The following is a 20,965-nucleotide window of genomic DNA, read 5'->3' on the forward strand; positions in this document are numbered from 1 at the left end:
TGGGAGTAAGTGTCCAAACAACTTCAATATCAACTATCAATAAGGACTAGGCATTTTTTGTTGGGCTGATTGCCAACTTGTTCCGATCTAGTGAACCACAAAATTCTTTACCAACATCTAGTCCTAGCTGCTAATTTCTCACTGAACGCCATAAAGTGGATTGAGTCATTGCTATCCAGCCGCATGATGAGTCTTCTCCACAGCTGCAGCCAAACCAGCCCTTGTCTCCTGTGGAGTCCCCAAGGCTCATGTGTCTCGTCCACATTGTACAACGTATTCACCAAGCCTCTATTTGACAAATTTGGTGTTACGTAAACAAATTACGTTGATGACACCCAAATACTTGTACCTATCACCGGAACATGACACTAACCTGCTAAACAAAATATACCTCACTGTCCAAGCTTGGATGGCGCAAATTGAGCTAAGTCTCCATGATGTGAAAACAGAAATACTCCTCATTGGATGGCCAATACAAATTGAATAATCTACCCGACTGTTACAAAGCGTTCAACATAGATGGTAACATCATTACCGTAGCCAAGGAGGTTAAGACCCTAGGTGTCTACATCGACTCCTCACTTACCTTAACTAGGCAAGTCAGTGCGATAGTCTCTGCAGCAGCCTACACCTCCAAATTGATCAGAGTCAGCAGACCATTTTTATCCACAGACAACTGCATCACCTTGGCCAAAGCACTTATCGTGTCATGGATTGACTACTGCAACTCCCTCTTTGCAGGGACTAATGCTAGAAACATTAACAAATTGTGCAAAACAATGCTATTAGAGCAGCACTCAATATCCCCCAACACGAGCCCATCTAGTCAGCCAGATGCAACATCCACTGGCTCCCGGTACGAGACCGGATCAAAACCCTTTCACTAACGCACAAATGCCTCTCCAATAGCGCCCCAGCCTACCTGAGAAACCATGTCTCAAAAACTCGGTCTAATAGATCTCTTGCAAAGTTCTTGCACTTGCCCCTCCCCTGAAGTAGTAGTCTATCAAGATCATGTACAATGGCTGTGATCATGTATTTATATCCCTCTTGCAAAGAACTATTCTGATAGTCTTCCCTGTCTATAATCTCAAGCAGCATTGCCATCTCTGAAATTCATTAGAGAGCCCAGAATCCCAACCTCTGGCCCCATACCTCACAACCCCATCAATTCCTGGAATCGTCTATGTAGGCCGCCTCTCCAAGACCTGAAAATGACCAGGAATGCTCTAAGACCTATTAAGACTCTGCACGTCCCACTTGCCAGAAAAACACCATGTAAGAAACTGTGCAATGGACCAAAATGCACAGAATGCAGCTACCAAGTGACTACCTCTAAAACATCATGGGATGCGTATGCCAGAAAAGATCCCCAGGGCTACTCACCAGCCTACCAGAAAGAACGTTTGGGACGTTGCAACACCATGAGACCATGTAGTAGTCACGGAGCAGCAGATTTCAGAAAAGCCAGAGGCAGGACTTTCACCTGGATATAAGCTTGCTACCCCTTGCCACCTTAAGTCCCCGGACTATTGCAAACCTGCATCACGTGATCAAATTATAGCCTTAATTCTGCAAGCTGATTTAAAGGCTTCAGAGTAATGATGGAACAATGAGGCTAATACAGCAGCCTGAGAGAGGGGCGTGGGCTAGAGAAGAACTGTATAAAGGCTTGTAACTGGCTACCAGTGAGCTAAGGGCTTGAAATCCAACTGAACCCTCAAAAATGGAGAAAATAAATTGTGCAGATCCAATTCTGTTAGCTGAGCTGGACAAGTACGCTGATCATTTCTAAGAAATTACAAGGCCTGAGCAAGGTAAAATTACTTTGAGCTCAGGGGCATAGAGGCTTCAGAAAACTGCCATGGTTTGAGAGGTTGGGAAGCATTGGGGTTCTGGGCAAAATATCTGTGGTGGAAGAAGTGAACCAATGCTGTATTACCTTGGATTAGAAATATCCTTGAGTCTGTGATTTGTCCTACGAAGCATGCTGTGAGTTCTTTCCCCGAGAATGTGGTTTGGGACTGTAGTTGTGAATGTGACCAGTACATAATTTGATGGGAAACCTAATGCACCTTGTTGCTCCTATCCTGTTCTTTTCTTTAGTGAGCTCCACGATGGGACCTGGACTTTTAGTTGTAGTCCTTCCCCCTAAGGGTTTAATGGTAAACCACAAAATGACCTTTTGCTGCAGAAAGCAAAAACAAGAAAAGACAAGCTATGATCAATTTCTTTTCTTCTCAAATTGTACACATCACTTCCGTAGTGATCTGAGCCATGTCCACATTGAGTTGAATTGTGAACCATGCCAAGGGTGGCAGCCAGACAATGATCTATGTGGTGAAACGAAGAGTGGGCAATTGAGAGTGGGAAAAGTTGGGTATAGAAAAACATACAAACTCCACTCCCAACATGTAAGGAAATGAAAACCTACAGGTGGGTGATGGTAATTGTTGGGATGAATGTATGGCAGACAAGTGTTTGCCGTGGAGTTACTTATCTTGCAGTCTTTCCTCAGTGGTAATCAGATTGGAGGCGGACCCTTCTTTACATCTGCATTAAATATGAAAACTGCTCCAGGCGCGATAGTGCGGCAGACGTGTGGTTTGCCGTAGTTCGACGTCAGAGCTTAGGACTTGGCGTTGAGGGCTTGTAGATCTTCAGAACTTCATTGATCTGCTTTTGTTTGTCAAATTCCCTCCCGCTGTTTGTTTCCACTTTCTCTTTGGCATATGGAACATTGAAGCTCCCAGTGTGGCGAGGGATGCTTGAATCTTCCGCTTATAAAACTCTGCAGCGGTGAGATCTTTCGGTGGGAGTTTTCATTTTTATTTATTTTTTTCTCCGGGGGTTTGGGCAGTGACTAGGCTTAAACCGCCTTTGAGCTGCTGGATCAAGGCACCTAATTTTGAAAACACCTAGTACAGCTGTAACAAACTGAGTCCCTCAGCTAGTCATTCATGGCGACACTTTTAAGCATCTAGGAACCGACGAGTAAGCTGGTTTGCTTTCCTCTTGAATTACAGTGAACTTTTAAAGGAAAGACCGGAATGTCCCATGCATACAACTTGCGTAGGGGAGTGCTGGGAGAGGACCTCAAGGCCCCCAGACTAAATGGGGTTGTTCTGTCTGGAATAACACAGTAAATCTGGGGAAATCTAAATTTGAACCTTCTCCTGCTGGTGGTGGAAGGTTGTTTCCTCCAGAGACTCATTTTGTCATGGACAGTCAAGTTCCCACAGGCTCGGAACAAAGTTTTTTTAGCCCAGGGAGTCAGAGTTTGCTCTGTTTCAACACCAATCACCCTTTTCTGATGGGCGTCTTATCAAATTTGGAGTATACACTATACCACCACAACTTAATAAGATTTCCTAATATTTTGTTGCTCCTAAGGTCCTGTAGCCTGAATGATGTCATGCAGGTTGGTGTGGATGCATCCCCCCCCATGTTGGAGGGAGGTTGCAAATCTCAATATGACCTGTAATGGCAACCTAGAGGGTAGTGATGTTGAGGCCGGGGCATTGTCGTACCCTACATTTCCCTGGAATCCTTTTGAATTGAACACTATCAGCTTTTATGGACCCCTCACAAGTGGACACAGATAAGCAAGAAATAAAAGGAGATAGAGGCTATACAACTACCTACGCATAAGAAAACACATACAAGCTATTCTGCAAACGACTCAGTCACCATACTTTCTGCCCTACATTTTGTCCTGACTTGGTCAAAGTATTTGCATCTTTGAAAACGGAAGAACACCATCATTCAGGAATTCTCATTGAATTAACCAAGAATATGGATGCAAGTGAAACCACGCTAGTAGCATTGAAATCTACTATTGCACTATGGGGGATGTTTTGACAGATCTTCGTATGGACTCTAAACGGCACTCTGGAAAAACCAGACTCTCTGCAGCTGCAATGGGAGGGGGGTTGAGGACTAACTTATCATATGGAGTACGAAGCTGGGTGAAGAAATCTTGGGCGGCCATTGTCTGCATCATACGAGGTGCACAATGGGATTGGACATACCCTCAAGAGGTTCCAGTAATCTCAATGGATGATGCACCCCTCTCATCCTCTACATTGCAGGAGTTTCGTGCAGATGATATAAAAAAATAACAGCTCCTCGCCAATAAGGGATGAACTTCTGCCAAGGAAATTGGTGATCTACCCCATAGGGCAAACAGGAAAACCAAAAAAAGGTGAAAAAGGCAAATGACCTTGAAGGAGGGTCAGGTACCTAAAGTGTGCCAGGCAAAGAAGACAAAGCATCTAAGAAGTAAATAAAAAAACAGGAACTTGGAAGCTAATCGGTTTATTTGAAATCTAAAATCTGTTCATCAGTAAGAGGTGGGGGCAGCAAAGATCGACCCGAAAGTAGTTATGAATTCTGTGAAAAGAGAGAAAAAAAAATAGTAAATAAATCAGTCATTCCATTAGAGGTTCCTAAAGTGGGAACCACGAAGACAACTGTGGGGATTCAAACTGACACACCATGCGTCCCCTTGAAGATTGCTCCAATCTTTCTTAAAGGCAAATTGGGAGATAGTCCCAAAAGAGGCAACAGTGCTTCCTGAAAGCTCGCCTGAGACTTGGAAACATTTTTTCTCATCAGGGTTCCTGCCACAAATCCTAAGAGTTCAACTCAAAAAGAAAATTCTATGAATTTGTCATCTCACTTTCATTTGCTGACAAGTGTGAGGCTCCAGTATTGTCAGCAAGCACTGGGTGTCGCCTGAAGCAAGGGTCTACATGTTGCTCTTGACTCTCGTCCTTCTGCTCAGGGCAAACTGCTGCAGGGCCTGCAACAAAGAGGGGTCCCCAAAATATTAATCCAAAGGGTGTTGGCTGTAAACTCTTGGACTATTTTTTTTTTTTTTTGTCAATCTTTAAAGATGTTCTTGATTTACACCACCTCACCTCGGTTGACATCAAATATATCGGGTTCCCTTGTACCCCTTCGATAGATACAGTGTAAATTGGTGTGAAATTGAGACTGGGGGTTGATGATTTTATGGGAGCTGGGGCAGTCTTACTAAGAATGGGCTACAAAGTCTCGCTGGAGCTGCCTGTTAAACTTATTTCGAGTAGAGTTCCCACAAGAAATGACAACCAAATCAGGCAAAGCGATTCATTTCAAATGTGGGGGCTGTTGTGCCGGAAATTGTATCTCAAATCCTTTTGAGACTAGGCTTACCTGAGCAGCCGCTCTAACAAATGATAATGTCAAAGTGTTGGAGTGGAATACGAGGGGAACCAGGTCTTTTGGTAATGATCTAAGGAAGGCCTACATTGTTCAGCACTTTGACTTGATTGTTCTTCAGGAGACATGGCTTAGGACAAGTTTTGCGGTGGATGGCTTTTCAGTATTTCATCAATTGGTAACGGGTGAGCGGTTGGGGAGATCCTATGGGGGGCCTCTTAATAGCATGTAGGAATGCATTTTTTTTTCTGAATTATTGTGCAATAGTCTACTGGGTATATTGGTCGTGAAAGTGGACTTTGGCATTGGAGGAGGTGGCGGGAAATGGATTGTCAACATCTATTGGAATCCTTTTTTGCTCTACCCGTCCCAATTTCCAGCATTCACTTTCAGACCTATTTGTTGGCTTTTCTGTTCACTTCTCTTCCTATGAATTAGTTGTTTTGGGTGACCTGAATTCACAATGTATACGACTAAAATCTCTTGGGAGGTTTACATGCAAGTTGCCGACAAATAATGGGAAGTCATGGTATAACTTCATCGAGGACTGGAATCTGTTTATGGTTAATGGGAATATCCTGGAGGATATCCCCCCTCCCAGGCCAACTTGGAAAAGGGATGACAGCAATTCCAGTATTGATATCTATTGCTCTCCAAGAATGTATTCGATCTGTGTACTCATTTTTCAGTAACTAATGGCTTCCTGAGTGATCATTAGAATCTGGAGGCTGTTATTGATCAGAAAGCAGAAACTGGGAAGGGTTTTCTCCCACAGGAATTAAGCGTGAATAATGGGAGGAACAGAGTAGTTTGATTTCAAAGGGGTGGGAGGGATCTCAATAGCCTAGTCAATCTTATGATGAATCCTTTGACTGAAATTGCTGTGACCCAAGGACATTTTTTAAGATTTTATGTGGTCTTAATCCTCCTTGTCAGACGAGTCCGTAATCTTTGGTAAAATATACTCACCGTTTTGACGATAAAACCTGGGTTTAAAAAAAGGGAATTGAGATAGTGATTGAGATTGTTAAAAAAAGAGTGCAAAGAATCTGCAGATGTACTTGAGGGAGGCTAGAAGTATAAAAATAACTGTGGGCATTGGTCCAGGTCCCACAAGTATCAGTGACTCCAAACAGATGGGGAATCTATGTTCAAAGCTATCTGTTTAAAACATTCACAAAATGTCTGGTCTTTAATCAGTTCAATGGATTCAGCCTGTAATTCGGCACAAGATGGGGTGTTACAGGAAGTAGCTTGGGTCTCCCACTTTTCCAAACTTTATGGGTCAGTCAAATCTGTAACGGCCGCCTCCAACAAAATGCCAATCTGCTAATTCAATGTGTCGCAAGAAGCTATAGGAACACTGAAAATAATCTTCAGTGTCTCAAGTGGCAGGCCCAAATGGTCGCAGTAATCGGATCCTAAAATCTGATCCTGATCTTTGGTCCCGTTTGCTGGCAGCCTGGTTTAGTAGAATAACCACCAAAGAAATACCCGATTCATGGAGAAGGGCCATACTTATTCCAATCTATAAAACAGGAGACCGTTTGGCTCCCTCCAGCTACCGTCCTAGATCTCTCCTGAATGCTGAGGTGGAAAATATTTGCTGGTTTGGTGCTTAAAGATCTGGAAAATTGGGCAAAAGCAAAGGGTATACTCTCGAAACATCAGATGGTGTTCCGTAGAAGTCTTTTGACCGCTCTGAAGGGCCTTGTCTTGAGTACCATTAGCTGTGGGTCCTTCTTCAAAGGTGCGCTTCCTCTTGATGGGGCCTGGATTGACCTGTTGCAAGCCTTCGACATGATTAATAGGGCCCACTTGTGGGGAAGAGGGCTTGGGGCATACCAGAAAACCTGCTTGCTGTACTAATTGATCTGCATAGGGACTCGGAACTGAGAATCAGATTGGACAGATCTGGAAAATTGTCTAGCCAATCAGAACAGATAGGGGCGTACGACAGGGGTGCATCATTGCCCACTTTCTGTTTAAACTATATCTATCTGATTTGGTAAAGTGGGTGGGCGTTGGCTAGTCCAAAGATTGGTAAAACTAAAATAAATTGGACTGCCTATTCTGATGATATTGTCTTATTGGATTATACACAAATCGGCCTCTGCTCTCTGTTCAACTTGTCCAATCTTTACGGTGTCAGTACCAAATAAGTTATAAACACGCAGGCAAATGTAGTTTGCGTGCTTCAGAAATATGCAAAACTTAATGACTTGAGGATTAATATTCCTCAAGTTGAAGAGTTTGCTATTTAAACATCCGGTAAAGGTTAACAAACATTTTTCATGGCTCTTGGACGATCAAACTATACAAACTGACAAAGACGTCCTCTACTTAGGCTCAGTGGATAGATCTTTCCCAACGATAGTCCATGCGACTGACATATGTACCTTGAACCAAGTCTTACCATGGACAGGCAGGTCAATGCGATTGCTTCCTCTGCAGCATATCACTCTAAATTTATCAATGCTGTTAGGCCATTCTTGTCCCAACAGAACTGTATCACCATAGCCAGAGCCATAATTGGCTCCAGACTGGACTACTGCAATGCCCTCTTTATTGGAACCTCCCAAAGAAACCTGGCTAAACTCCATATAGCCCAGAATAATGCCTTAAGGGCAGCAACAGGCATCTCACGCAGGGAGCACATTTCAGGGGTCAGGAGCCAGGTACACTGGCTACCCATCAAGGAAAGGGTTGTCTTCAAAACACTGGCCCTAACACATAAATGTCTTCACGGTCTGGCACCTATGTGCCTAGTGCAGAGGATCACCAAACAAACAGCATCCAGACCTTCGAGGTCCGCCTATGCCAACCGTATCACGGTTCCTCACACACACAATGCGTGCTGGAGGCGCTAGCTTCCCAACAATGGCTGCGACCCTCTGGAACAACCTCCCAGCCCAGATCAGATCAATCGACTCTCATGCAGCCTTCCGCAAGGCTTTAAAAACTAGGCTCTTTGTCTGAAGGGGCTTATCCCTACAAAGTCTGTATTGTGTAGGTTACTTCTCATCACCTATTGACTACACTTGGATGGATATGGCACACTTTGCTATGCAGTATACGGTACTATGTAATATAACCATGTGAGCAACTGTAACCGAACAAACCGTGTCTAAGCATTATTCTTGGGCTGTTTGTTACCCTCAAGCAAGCCTTCTTAAGTATCCTTTATAGCGCCTCGATGCATGTGGACTGTAGTGCGCTCTACAAATCCAAAATAAATATTAGAGGCAAAAGTATTGCAATTTGGTGCACACATGAGAAAGATTTAAAATAAGTTCTGCTCATTTTCCTTTCTTTCTGTTATCAAGTACTATATTGGCAAAGTAATACCCACGTTGCTCTTTGGTTTTGACACCAACCCCCAGTCCCATTCATTAGACTGGGAGAGACTTGAGGGTAAAATATGGAAGGGTGTTCTTTGTTTGCCCAATTGCCCATAGCCAGCATAAGGTACGAATTGGGCTTTCAGTCATTGAAAGCATGGATGGAATGGAGGTGGATTTCTCTAAATAGGCCCATCTTAGTTCCTCCACTTTCATTATATGAAGACGTTTCTATTGCTGTACAGAGCTGCTCTAATCTATACTTGACTACTCTCAAGATGGTATGTATAAAACCCCTACTGGAGTCCTACTGTACGGTACTTCTAATCAGTAACACAATGAAAATAAAGGAGCCTATAAAAAGGGCAGACTGGATTAGAACTATAGCAGCCGTGAGATCTTCAAAGGTCTCTCCATCCTTAACCTCTGTTGATCAACCTAGATCACTCCTTCCCATATTTTTGAATAAATTTCCTGATCCAATGGCTAGATCTGACTTCCTGAAATTTTGTTTGAATCTTCTGCCCATTCAAGAAATCCACTATATCAGGCTAAGTGATGAAATTGCCAATAATATCTGTGATCAGATTGTGACCTCTGAGGATGCAAGCTCACAATCCAGAGGCATTTGATTGGTTACTGCAGAGTGACTTTAAAAAGGAGGCTGCTACACCTGTCTAGATTTGTTTGCCATGACTGAATACAGATTTGTTTTTTGGGAAAGGGCATCCTCGGGCAACAGTTTTTATTGACGCTCGAAATTGTAAAATTGCTCAAAGCGCTGAACCTGGTTGGATTATATCCCTGATATAGGCTCAAATTTTATATGGGGGTGTTATGTGACAGGAAATTATTGAATACTCTTTCCAGGTGTATATATTTTGGGTTATTTTTTAATGATTTGATTGGATTTGAGATGACAGCACTATTTGATAAGAAGGGATCAAGAATTTGTGGGTTATATCTGTAATTATTCTTCCTCTCCTTTCTTTTTATATTGTTAAATGATGTTTGTTTAATAATGTGCTATTTGATTTTACTATTTGGTGTTTGACGCATATATTGTATTGTTGTTTTTTGGGCCAGAAACACAAACTTTTTATTTTTAAAGAATGTATAGTTTTTAGTGTTTTGAACCAGAAGAAAATGTAGACAAAAGTTATGGGAGCTTCTCTTATTGGTTAGCAGAACGTTTATGGAGACAGTTACTAGTGTTGGTATTATGCAAAGCCATGTTGTGGATGCATAATGGCCTTGAGGTCTGCACAGGAGTCGTGTGGAGGATCCCAACCAGTTAATCCTATTGCATCCCCCTCTTGCCGATTGCCCGTACGAAGAAACGCGGGCGGGAGGCTCTGGTAAAGCAGAACCTGCTGACTGAGGGGTCTGAGCCAGCAATTGCCAGTCTACACAGTGAGTGCTGGGGACACAGTGGATGCATTTGACAACAGTATCTCACCCACCCTATGCCTTCACAGATTGGCCTAGAGTGGAGAAGAACAAATGAGTGTTGCCCTTGAATGTAGTCAATTGGTATTTGGAAAGCAGTATAAGAGAATTAAATGAGATGTTAGGTTATTAAATAATGCATGGCCAGCTAGTGAGGCCAAAGTAGACCTTAACATTAAGGACCACACTTTAGGAGGGCAACTATTAATTGTGAAGCCCTGTGTACCTTGGCAGATCAGAAGGACAAGTAGTCTGATATTCCATGTATGGATAATCTTTATTAACAGAAAAGATAAAGCTCCTAGCTTTCCTAAGATACGTGCTTCCCTGCCTAACAAAACTGACTTTGCTCCTGTGATTGGCTTTTCAGATAGTTCACTTTAGAAGTATTTGTAGATAGTTCTTTGTAACTATTTTTTTTATCAAGTCATATAGTTCAGATGCTGGGCTTTCAAACTTCAACGGTTTCTTTTACACTGCTGTTCTCCCTCTCTGCTCTTGTAATTCTGTTTTTATTCCTTTCTTTCCTTTGGACAATTCTGTTCTTTTGTTTTGATTTTACATTTTTATAATACTAAGCGTCTATTCCCTTGTTGATCAAATTTCGGACTTTATTTTTACTTAATATTATCCTTTCCTTGATTAGGAATAATAGGACTGTTCCAGATCTCCTCTGCCGCCTCCTTGTTGCAGCTGACCCAGGCCGCCTTTTGCTCTGTGCTTGCAGGCACACGCCACCTGCACGGTAAGGCTTGCCCCCCTTTTTCACAGTCTTTATTTCTTGCTCCTTTTTCTTGTGTTTTCCCTCTCACTGTTGGCTGATCCCCAGCCCCTTTCCGAACCCTCCTTGCTTCCTTCCATCCCACCATGTGGCCTGATTGGGTCTGTGCTCATGGGTTCAGAGTCTCACCGTGTTGCAGCTGACCCAGGCTTTCTTTTGCTCTGGCCCTGGAGGGACACTCCACCTGCACGTGACAGCAACACTCCCACTTCAGAGGCTCAGCCAGGGCAGTCTTGGGCAGCCACCCGCTAAGGTCAAGAGGCAAAGGGCAGCACCCTACTAAGCAGCTCCACTTCATGTTTGCCTGTGTTTGCATCGGGACGCCTGACGTAGCCCAGCTACAGCAACAGAAAAGATGAGCATGGTGCGGGCAGGAAGCACAGCCATTACTGTACTCCAGTAAGGCACCACCACTTTTATTACCTAAATCATATATTTACCTGCATTTAGGCTAATTGTGTAAACTGGCTGTCTTCTGTATCTGGCCTATTTGCAGGGATTGGTCTCTTGTTGGTACTTAGCCTATTTGTGTAGGTTAGCCATGTTTTGCATTTGGCCTAATTGTATAGTTTCGCCTTTTTCTCCCTGTTGCGCCCCGATATGGGGTTTGTGCAACATCTATATTTCATTAGGTTCTGCTCCGTCAGGCGCATTGTTTGGGGGTGGGAAGTGTGTTGCACTTGGTTGTTGAGGGTAGGAAATGTGTCACACTTGGATGGATTGTGGGGGATGGGAAATGTGCTGCACTTGAATGGTTGGTTGGGGACGGGAAATGTGTTGCTCCTAACTAACCGTACTAAAAACCTAGCATTCTGCATGCTCGGCCTTAAAGTCTGAACTAAACACAACTATACCTCTACTGCACCACAAACCACACGCACTTTATAATGCCCAACATGAAATCAAACCACGAACAATCATACCTCAATACCACATGACGGCTACCAACTGAAAACGCACCTATGCTCAATGGCTGTTTCCGTCGAACTGCAGCTGTCAACTGCACATCAAAGCTCTCCCCATCTCAATCCCACGAAGAACTGTGAAGGCATCATGAAGTAAGACCGACAACTGTCTTTTTTTTTAAATTTATTTTTTTTAAACTTAGTTTCATTAGCTTTTATTTTCAACACCTCTTTCCAGAACACTTGTACCTTGGGGCAACACCGCCACATGTGTGCCAGGGTCCCCCGGACCTCACAGCCTCTAGGGCACATAGGAGATGCTCCCTCAAACATTTTGGACAATTTCACCGGGTCCCTGTGCTATCCCATTAGCATTTTAAAGTTGTGTTCTACCGTAGAGGTAAACGGCCCCCCCACTTGAAGACCATTCTGTATATTCGTGCCCACTCCTCCTCCGGGATCTCTTCATCCTTCAATTCTACCCAATGCCTCTGAAAGGTTTGTCTCCCCTGCAAGCAGGTCTCGTTCATAGCCTTGTACATTTTGGAGAGTATGCCTTTCTGTATCACGGATTGGTCGAGGACTTTCTCCACAGCTGTTTATTCCCTAGCCACCGCCCTGCCCCCACTTTGGGTCTTAGAATCCCCTTCATGCAGAGATACTCACATATTGTAATGGTGTCCCCTCCCAGTATATACTGCACCTTCACCCATTCCACAAAGCTTCCACCTTCAAACAGTTGTCCCATTGTCACTAGTCCTGCATTCAACCACCCCTGTGAACGGCCGAATTCCTGGTGTCCCAACTCGAACGGCGGCCCCCCATATTGATGACCACAAGAATAACCTGTGTTTCTAGATTCCCCCCAGACTGACCAAAAATCTCCCAGTGTAGGCCCAGTAGGTCCTTAAATCTTCTCTCATATGTTCCAGCATCCCCTTGATTTGTGCTGCCTTAAAGTATATGCGTATATCCGGGAACCCTAATCCCCCTTTGTCCCTTGGAAGCGTAAGGGTAGCCATTTTCACCCTTGGTCTTGTTTCCCCATATAAATCTGCGGAGCTCACCTGCGACATCTGAAAAAAAACTGTTCCGGAGCTGTCTTGGGACGGCTGCAAATAACCATCTTGGGAGCACGTTCATTTTTATGGAGGTCATCTTGCCATACCATGTCAATATCAATGGATGCCACCTCTTTAGATCGGCTGTGAGCAGAGAGCGGAAGGGGTTGTAGTTAGTCGCTACCATCTCATCTAGATTATTTGTTATCGAAATGGCCGGGTATTGAATGCTCCTTTTATTGACAGTCCTGCCTAAATAGCTCTCTTTTGTGCCTAGGAGGGGAATCTGCTCCAGTAACGGTAGGATAGCAGATTTTCCCACATTAACTTTGAAGCCCGAGAGGCGGACACACTATGCAATCTGGGACATTAGAGCTGGGGGTTGGGGGGCCTGAAAATTCATGAGGTAGGCCAGTTTATCATCAGTGAACAAACTTTTGCATTCGATTTCGCCCCCGCCATACCCTTAATCTAGTTGTTCGAATTGTGATTGCCAGTGGCTCCATAGCAAGGGCATACAACAGTGGGGAGAGGGAGCATCCCTGTCTGGTACCTCTTGTGAGTTCAAAGGAATCTGTCAGTCCCCCATTTATCCAGAACTTCACCCTGGGCCTATTATATAGTTATGCCACCCATTTCAGAAAGATGGTCTCAGTCCTATCCTTCCCAGGACCTTCATCATGAAGGGCCCCTCAACACTATCAAAGGCCTTCGGAGTCCAACGCTACCAGGCATGAGTCCAGTCCTCCCATATGTGCCCCATGAATCAGATTAATAGTCTTCCTGATGTTGTCCGATCCTCCTCTTTCCCTGATGAAGCCCATTTGGTCCCCATGCAGTAGAAGTGGCACCCCGCACCCCTCCAGTTTCGTTCCCAGGACTTTTGCCAGTATCTTTACATCTCCATTAAGGAGGGAAATTGACCTGTAAGAGGAGCACATAGTGGGGTCCTTCCCCCTACTTTGGAATTGCAACAATGATTGCCACCGTCATCGTTGGGGGGGGGGGGGGGGGGTGTATGTTCACCAGTCAGACATGCGTTAAATACCTTTACTAGAAACAGGCTAACAGGGATTTAAATAGTTTAGAGAATTTTATCGTGAACCTGTATCCCCCGGGCAGTTCCTGATTTCATCCCTGTAATGGCCCACGGGACTTCCTATACAGTTATTGGGTTCTGAAGGTTTTCTTCCATCTCTTTGAGGATCCCTGGAATTGGTAGCCTACTCAAGAATTAATCTATTTAAGTCTCCTCTCCCCATTCTGACGCATACAGGGTACTGTATTTTACAAATTCACTCCTGATGCTCTCGACATCGAACAGGCACCCATTTGCCTCCATCTTAATAGCCCCTATCGTTCTCCTTTTCTCCTCCTCCGTCAATCTCCAGGCCATGATCTTGTCTGCCCTGTCCCCCTTCTTGTGATATTTCTGTTTCAGGGAGAGTTTGTTTTTCAATGTCCTGCGTCAGTACGGCCGTCAGTTGTGTTTTATACCACCATACAGCCACAATTCTGCCTCCTTGGCCGGTGAGATATATTGTCTTTGGGTGCCAGCCAGTTGTATTTTTATTTTCCTACAGATTGCTGCCTCATTCCAACACCACCCACCCCCGGGTGTCTTTTTCTCTGAACCGATTTTCATCAGGGTCCCCTGAATAGTTGCTTTAAAGCCCTCCCAGACTGATTGGATACCCACCTTCCCTGTGTCGTTGAAAAGGAAGTACTTCTTGACGCCCCTAAGCAGTTTTTGTTGCGCCGCCTTGCCTTTTCGCAAGAAGTCGTTACAGGTCCAGTTACCCCTGGGACGCATTGATTTCCGTAATCCCTCCCCACCCCCCCGTGCCCAGTGAGATTTTTAACATATTGTGGTCTGACCACGGGATAGGGGCTACCCGGGATTGCAAAACCTGGTCTTTTATAGTCTAGTCTACCAGGATAAGGTCCATACATGAGGAGTTGTGATCCGCAGAGTAGAAGGTGAACGGCATGTCCCCATCTGGTATCGGGTGGATGGAATCTCATAACCCCAGTACTTCAATGACCCTCTTAAAGCGTTCCCGGTTGCCCAGGTTTGCCCTGCCCACTTGTCCCTACTCCATGCTCTTACGGTCTCTTACCGGGTCCAGCACCATATTCAAGTTGCCTCATACCACCAGTTGACCTACAGAAAATACAATTAATTGATCCCTGACCTCCCAGAATTCACTTTGATGTACGTTCGGGGCATATACTGAACCAATCGTGAGCTTAATGCCCTGTACTTGACCCTGCAAACACATATCTCCCATTGGGGTCAGCCAGGACCGAATCTACTGTGAAGCCCAGCCAGAATGAGATCAATGCTGCGACCCCCCCCCCCCCCCGCCTCTTCGTTTTTCTTTTTTTGTTGTTTTGATAATACATTTTTTTATTGATTTTAGAGACCAACAAAAGGAAAAGAAAACTCACAGTACCTTTCTACAATTGCCTGGCCTGATCGTGGCCATATTAATAAGTCACGTACATGATCACATTAATAAATCACGTAAGTAGCATAAGTACCATGTCAACACACACCCACGTTTCCGTAGAGCACGAGCCATCTTTAGTTCGCTCCTTCCTCCCATTTTCCCCGTATCCTATTGGCCTTTGTAGGGCAGCCTCTTGCTTTGTATATTCTATGTTCTACAGCTGCACAGACGTCCATATCGTCGGCCCACTGAGCCAGGGTCGGGCACTCCAGGGCACCCAAATTTTGAGCTATGTGCGTTTCATCAGACCCGCTGCCGTGGATAAGAATAGTCCTTCCCATTTGTTAGCAGTGTTGTCATCGGGGATACCTAGTAGCAATGTTTTTGGATCTTTTTGTATTTTTTTAAAATTTTTATTTATTTATTGTGTGGTAGCCAGAAATGGACTTTTAGCACAATGATTTTGGATCTAGTGATATGGTACGGACAAGGACCTTGGACAGTTTGTCGCAGTGTTTCCTCCAAAAGGTTTTGATTCGGGTGCATTCTCATAGGATGGGCATGAAGGTACCTTCCTCTTCCCGGCATCGTAGGCAGTTTGTGTTTGGGGCGCCTTTCAAACCATACAATACATTTCTGGGATAGTAAAATCTGGGATAGTCAATTCTGTGAAGTGTCTTGAGTTGAATCAAGCGGAGTCTGGAGGAGATTGCGATCTCTCGTGGGTGCATCAGCATCAATATCCAGTCCTCCAGTTCCCATTTAGCTTTTAGATTGGCCAGTTCTGGGTTGGCAAAGTCTGACATGGCATTGTACAGGATGGAAACAAGTCTGGCGGGGATGCACTCAGTGAGTAGATTACGTTCTAGGGGCATGCACTCTGGCACATTGGTGTCTGCTGTTATGTTTCCTCAGAGCATGAGGAATTTGCGTGTAGTAGTAGCGCTCGGTTTGGGAGTTGAATTTCTGCTGCAAGGTTTCAAATGGGGCCAACCTGCCTTCAGCAAGGATATCGACTACTTTAGTGATCCCCGCCTCCGTCCATGACCTGAGCGTTCCCAATTCAGCAAGATTGCCATTGTTCCATAGGGGTTGCATTGCGGACACCTTATACCCCCATCCGACGAAGGCATGTGCCTGCTTTCAGACCACTGCAATGTGCGCCACCATTGTTTGCGGGGGAGGCCTCGTAAGGCGTTGGTAAATCAAATGAAGTGGTTCAGTGTTGTGGGCATTGGTCAGCTCTGCCCTGATGTGTGGCAATTCTCGGTCGCCGTGGAGTAGGTCATTGATCACTGCCATTTGGCCCGCCCAGTAATAAGCTTGAAGGCGTGGTACCCCTGTACCACCCTTCCAGACCGATCTTTGTAATGTGGTTAATGCGATGCAAGGCTGTCCTCCTCCTCCCCAGATAAGTACCCTAAGGAGGCTCTCAACCCGGTTAAATTTGAAGTCCGGGATCCTGAGTGGGCTGTTCTGCAAAACATACAGGAATCGCGGTAACGCCAACATTTTGAAAAGTGTAGCCCTGCCCAATCACAGTGTGAAAGGTCTCTGGAGACCCAGATCCCTAAGTAAGCCACTTTGCTCTACTTGGTAAGGGCAGTTTGGGGGAATTGCATCTATTCCACCTTTTACTGGGAAACAAATAGATTTCCCCCAGTTGACTTTCAACCCACTGAATTCGCTGAAGTGTGCTATTATTTATGTAACTATCGGGCAGGTTTGGGCAGGACCGCTTAGATATATTAGATCGTCAGCATAAAGGGATACTCTATCTTCACTACATTCCGGCCATTTAAACCCTGTCCAGGCACCGTTCTGTCGGAGCCAGGAGGCAAGTGACTTGATCGCCAGTGCAAATAAGAGGGGGGATAAAGGACATCCCTGCAGCGTTCCCCTGCCAAGTGGAAAGATTTTGGAAGGCAACCCATTTACCCTCACATCTGCCTGTGGAACCACGTACAACTTCACCCAGCCCAAAAAGCTTTCGCCAAACCCTGTGCGCCTCATTGTTCCCCAGAGGCTGTCCCATATAACTGAATAGAACGCCTTCTCGAAATCGATTGCCAATAGCGCTAGTGGTGTGTCGAGAATAGGAGCCCGCTCTATTAACAAAGGCAGTCATCATATATTCATTCGCGTTGATTTATGTGGCATAAAGTCGCATTGATCAGGGTGGACCAGAGAGCAGATAACTCGTTGTAATCTGTTGGCTAGGAGCTTGGTGAGAATCTTGGCCTCCCCATTGATCAATGAGAGAGGCCTGTATGAAGCACACAGTTCGGGGGGGGGTTTACCTGCTTTGGGAATGACTACGATGGTGGATTTACGTAGGTCCGGCGGAGGGTGCCTTGCTCCCTTGCCAGAAGAAACATCTTGTGAAGGGGGGCTGCTATTTTCTCACCGCCCAATTTTTCCCAGGTTTCAACCAGGAATCCGTTAGGACCCAGTGTTTTCCCGGATTGCAGCTGGACAATGGCTTCGGCAATTTCAGACTCGGTAAAATCACTTTCTAGCTGTATCCTTTGCTGCTCAGATAGACAGGGCAGTGTGACTTTATCTAAGAAGGAGAGGTCCCTTGGGGATGTCGGGCTACGGTAAAGGGCAGCATAGAAGCTAGCGAAGGCCTCTGCCATTTCATGATCTGGTTGGGTCCCCTTGTTGTGTTCATCCACAATCTCTCGGACATGCCTTTGACCTTCATTCCTTCTTTCCAGCCAGGCTAACAATTTGCTTGCTTTATCCCCGTGCTCATAGATCCGGGCCCTCGACTCCCTGTGCGCGTATTTGGCATTATCTAACATAATAGTACAGAGAGAGTCCCTAGCTTTTAGAAGGGATCGTTGTGTTCGGGGGTGGTATCAAGGATCTATTTAGTCTCCCATTCCTTCACCTCTTTCAGTTTCTGTCACCTTACATAGATGTTCCTTTCTTGTGTTGGCCATCCAGGATATTATTTCCCCTCTAAGCACCACTTTGTAGGCTTCCCATATGTCCACAGGACGATTTACTATTGTGGAATTATTTTCAAAGTACTCATTGTTTTTTTTCAGTGATATCGTCAACAAAATCGGGGGAACCCAAATAATAGTTATTTAGCCGCCATGTCTTAGGAGGAGTTGATGCGTTCACACGCATCTCCATTTATAGTGGCAAGTGATCCGAGATGCCCCGGGGGAGTAGTTTTGCGGCAAGTATCCTGTGCATATCTATGGCAGGGAGGAAAAAGTAGTCCAATCTAGAAAGGGAGCCGTGAGCTCCTGAATGGAATGAGTAGCCCTTGTCCGTAGGGTGGAGTTCTCCATACATCGCGAATGCCCAGTGCTGACGTAAATGTCGCTAGCTTTGTAGTGATATTTGGATTGCAACTTCGGATGTGAGTGCGGTCTAGCATGTTACACATTACATCATTAAAATCCCCCCCATAGGATCCACGTGTCTGGTTGGTGTTTCAGATCCGTTATTTCATCGAGAAGTTCGCCTCCAAGCCCCAGAGGGGAATATATTGCAGAGTGTCTAGCAATTGTACATGGCGACCCCTAGGGTCCTGTTCCTCCATAAGCGGTGTGAAAGGGAGGCGCTTATGCAGTAAGATCAGCGTGCCTCTAGAGCCCATAGTGTATCGAAGTTAATGACCATCTCGCCTAAAAGTATTAAGCATGCTACCTTCACCACTAGCCTGGGGATCATTGATTATGCAGACAATTATCCTTATTTGTGGCTCGAGGTTAGTGCCAATAGGGCATATATGGAAATAAGACGCCTAGGGCACAGAGGCCCGGCGACTGACTGCTTCAGTGGGTACATTCTCTGTATACCATGGATGGAATTATTAACCTGTATAAACAGTGTTTCGAAGGGATTGTGTCCTCGGACGTATTCCATATCTTTGATATAATCCATTCCAGCCTGCTGGCCTCAATCTTTTTCCAGTAGAGGGCGCTGCGCGTCGACATCCCTCGAGTCGGTGTCCCTCGACAGCATCTGTATCGGCGCCGACGTCGTCATGAGTACAAATGGACTCGCGCAGCATCTGTTGCTCAGTTCTGTTTTTCTGCGCTTCTTGAGCCTCGGAAACGTAACACTCTGTTCCTTTATTCATAAAAATCTTCTCATTCTTCGAAAATACTAAATTTACACGATAGCATCTTCATCCGAACCATAGACTCCACCGTCCGGTTTAAAAAAAAATGTTGCGACTGGGGGAAGAAAATGTCTTTAACAGATCCTCACAGGATCGGTTTGTGTTGCCTGGGATTGGAGCACCATTGTTCGGAGTGTGAGGACTGTATGTCCATGATGGCGAAAGCCTTGAAGGAGCATAAGGGGACGTTGGAAAGAGGTAAGGCTTTTAAAACTTCCATCCCTTCAAAAGTTTCTTTGGCTGAGTCGAGGCATTCGTCTCCTCGTCAAAAGAAACAATCCCGATCGAGATCTCGAAGCGGTTCCCATCATTCTTCGAGATCGAGACATTCCAAGAAGAGGTGCTATAGATCTCCCTCTGGTTCCTCGGAGTCACCTTCATCACAAAACACAGCTCTCCGGTTAAGTGGGAGGAATTCTGTAGAAAGATGCTTAGTGTTTTCGAGAAAGCGGCCTCAACCCCCTCAGAGACGTCTAAAGGTGATACCCTGGGTGAAGACCCGAAAAATCTCTGCCATTTGGGCTGACCTCCGCCCGAGGGTCTTTACCAAGCTAATGGCGGTTGTGGCTACAAGTCTAAGGAGGGAAGGGATTCACGTCTACCCCTACCTGGACGACTGGTTGATCAGAGCAGTATCCCCGGAACAAGCTCAGGTCCATCTACATTGTTTGCCACTTCCTTCACAAGCTGGGCTTCTCCCTCACCTTAAAGAAGTCACAGATGATACCACCACAGAGACTCCACTTCATTGGAGCAGTCCTGGACACATCCCTGGGGAAAAGCCTCGCCACCACAGGTGAGGGCTCAATATATTCTACAGATGGTCACCAGGTTTCAAAATACCCAACGTCTACCAGCCTTTGACTTTTTGAGGTTGCTTGGCCTCATGGCATCCTGCATCCTCCTAGTGCCAGCGGCTCGCCTGAGAATGAGATCCCTCCATTGGGCACTAAGGACTCAGTGGTCACAATTCACAGGGAGAATGTCAGATCTCCTATTAATTCCAGACAGATTAGCTCGAGACCTTCATTGGTGGGCCTGTCGGGAGAACATCTTAAAAGGAGAACAGTTTTGGCAACCATGGCCGGAGAAAACAGTCACGGATGCTTCATTCACAGGGTGGGGAGCCCATGCCAATGACTTGACTATCAGTGGTCGTTGGTCTCCATCAGAGTCCAGACTACACATCAACCTATTGGAGCTGAGAGCGATCAGACTAGCGCTGAAAGCTTTCCTGCCATCAGTACAGGGAAGAAATGTCCTGATAATGATAACACAGTGGCCATGCACTACTTCAACAAAAGAGGCGGCGTAGGGTCACTGCCACTGTGCAGAGAGGCAGTGCAGCTCTGGTTTTGGGCAATTCAAGAAGGAATCTCTATCGGCAGTTCACCTAGCCGGAGAGAAGAACTTGACGGACACTCTGAGCAGGCAGAGCAGTCTCCCACGAGTGGGAACTAGCGCAGGAAGTCCTTCAAGAGATCTTCGCCCTTTGAGGAACCCCTGAAGTGGATCTGTTCGTCACCAGTATCAGCAAGTGCGATCAGTATTGCTCAAGGGAATTTCCCCTGAGAGGAGCTCTAGGGGACGCGTTCATAGTGGACCGGGAATATCCACTTTTCC

At 45.5% G+C, this 20,965-nt stretch overlaps 1 protein-coding gene across 2 annotated transcripts in view; it reads left to right on the forward strand.

Moving 5' to 3' along the window:
* Positions 1-20,965, forward strand: part of PHACTR4 (phosphatase and actin regulator 4) — an 858,314-nt gene that overhangs the window by 155,108 nt on the left and 682,241 nt on the right. The window contains exon 2 of one of the 2 annotated variants that reach the window (XM_069622940.1): positions 10,642-10,740. The exons of the other annotated variant lie outside the window; for it this stretch is intronic. The gene's annotated coding sequence lies outside the window, so the exon portion shown is untranslated. The remainder of the gene's footprint in view (positions 1-10,641; positions 10,741-20,965) is intronic. 2 annotated transcript variants of the gene reach the window in all.

Source organism: Ambystoma mexicanum, chromosome 11 (assembly GCF_040938575.1).
Source record: "Ambystoma mexicanum isolate Mex_15411 chromosome 11, UKY_AmexF1_1, whole genome shotgun sequence".
NCBI classification, from domain to species: Eukaryota; Metazoa; Chordata; class Amphibia; order Caudata; family Ambystomatidae; genus Ambystoma; species Ambystoma mexicanum.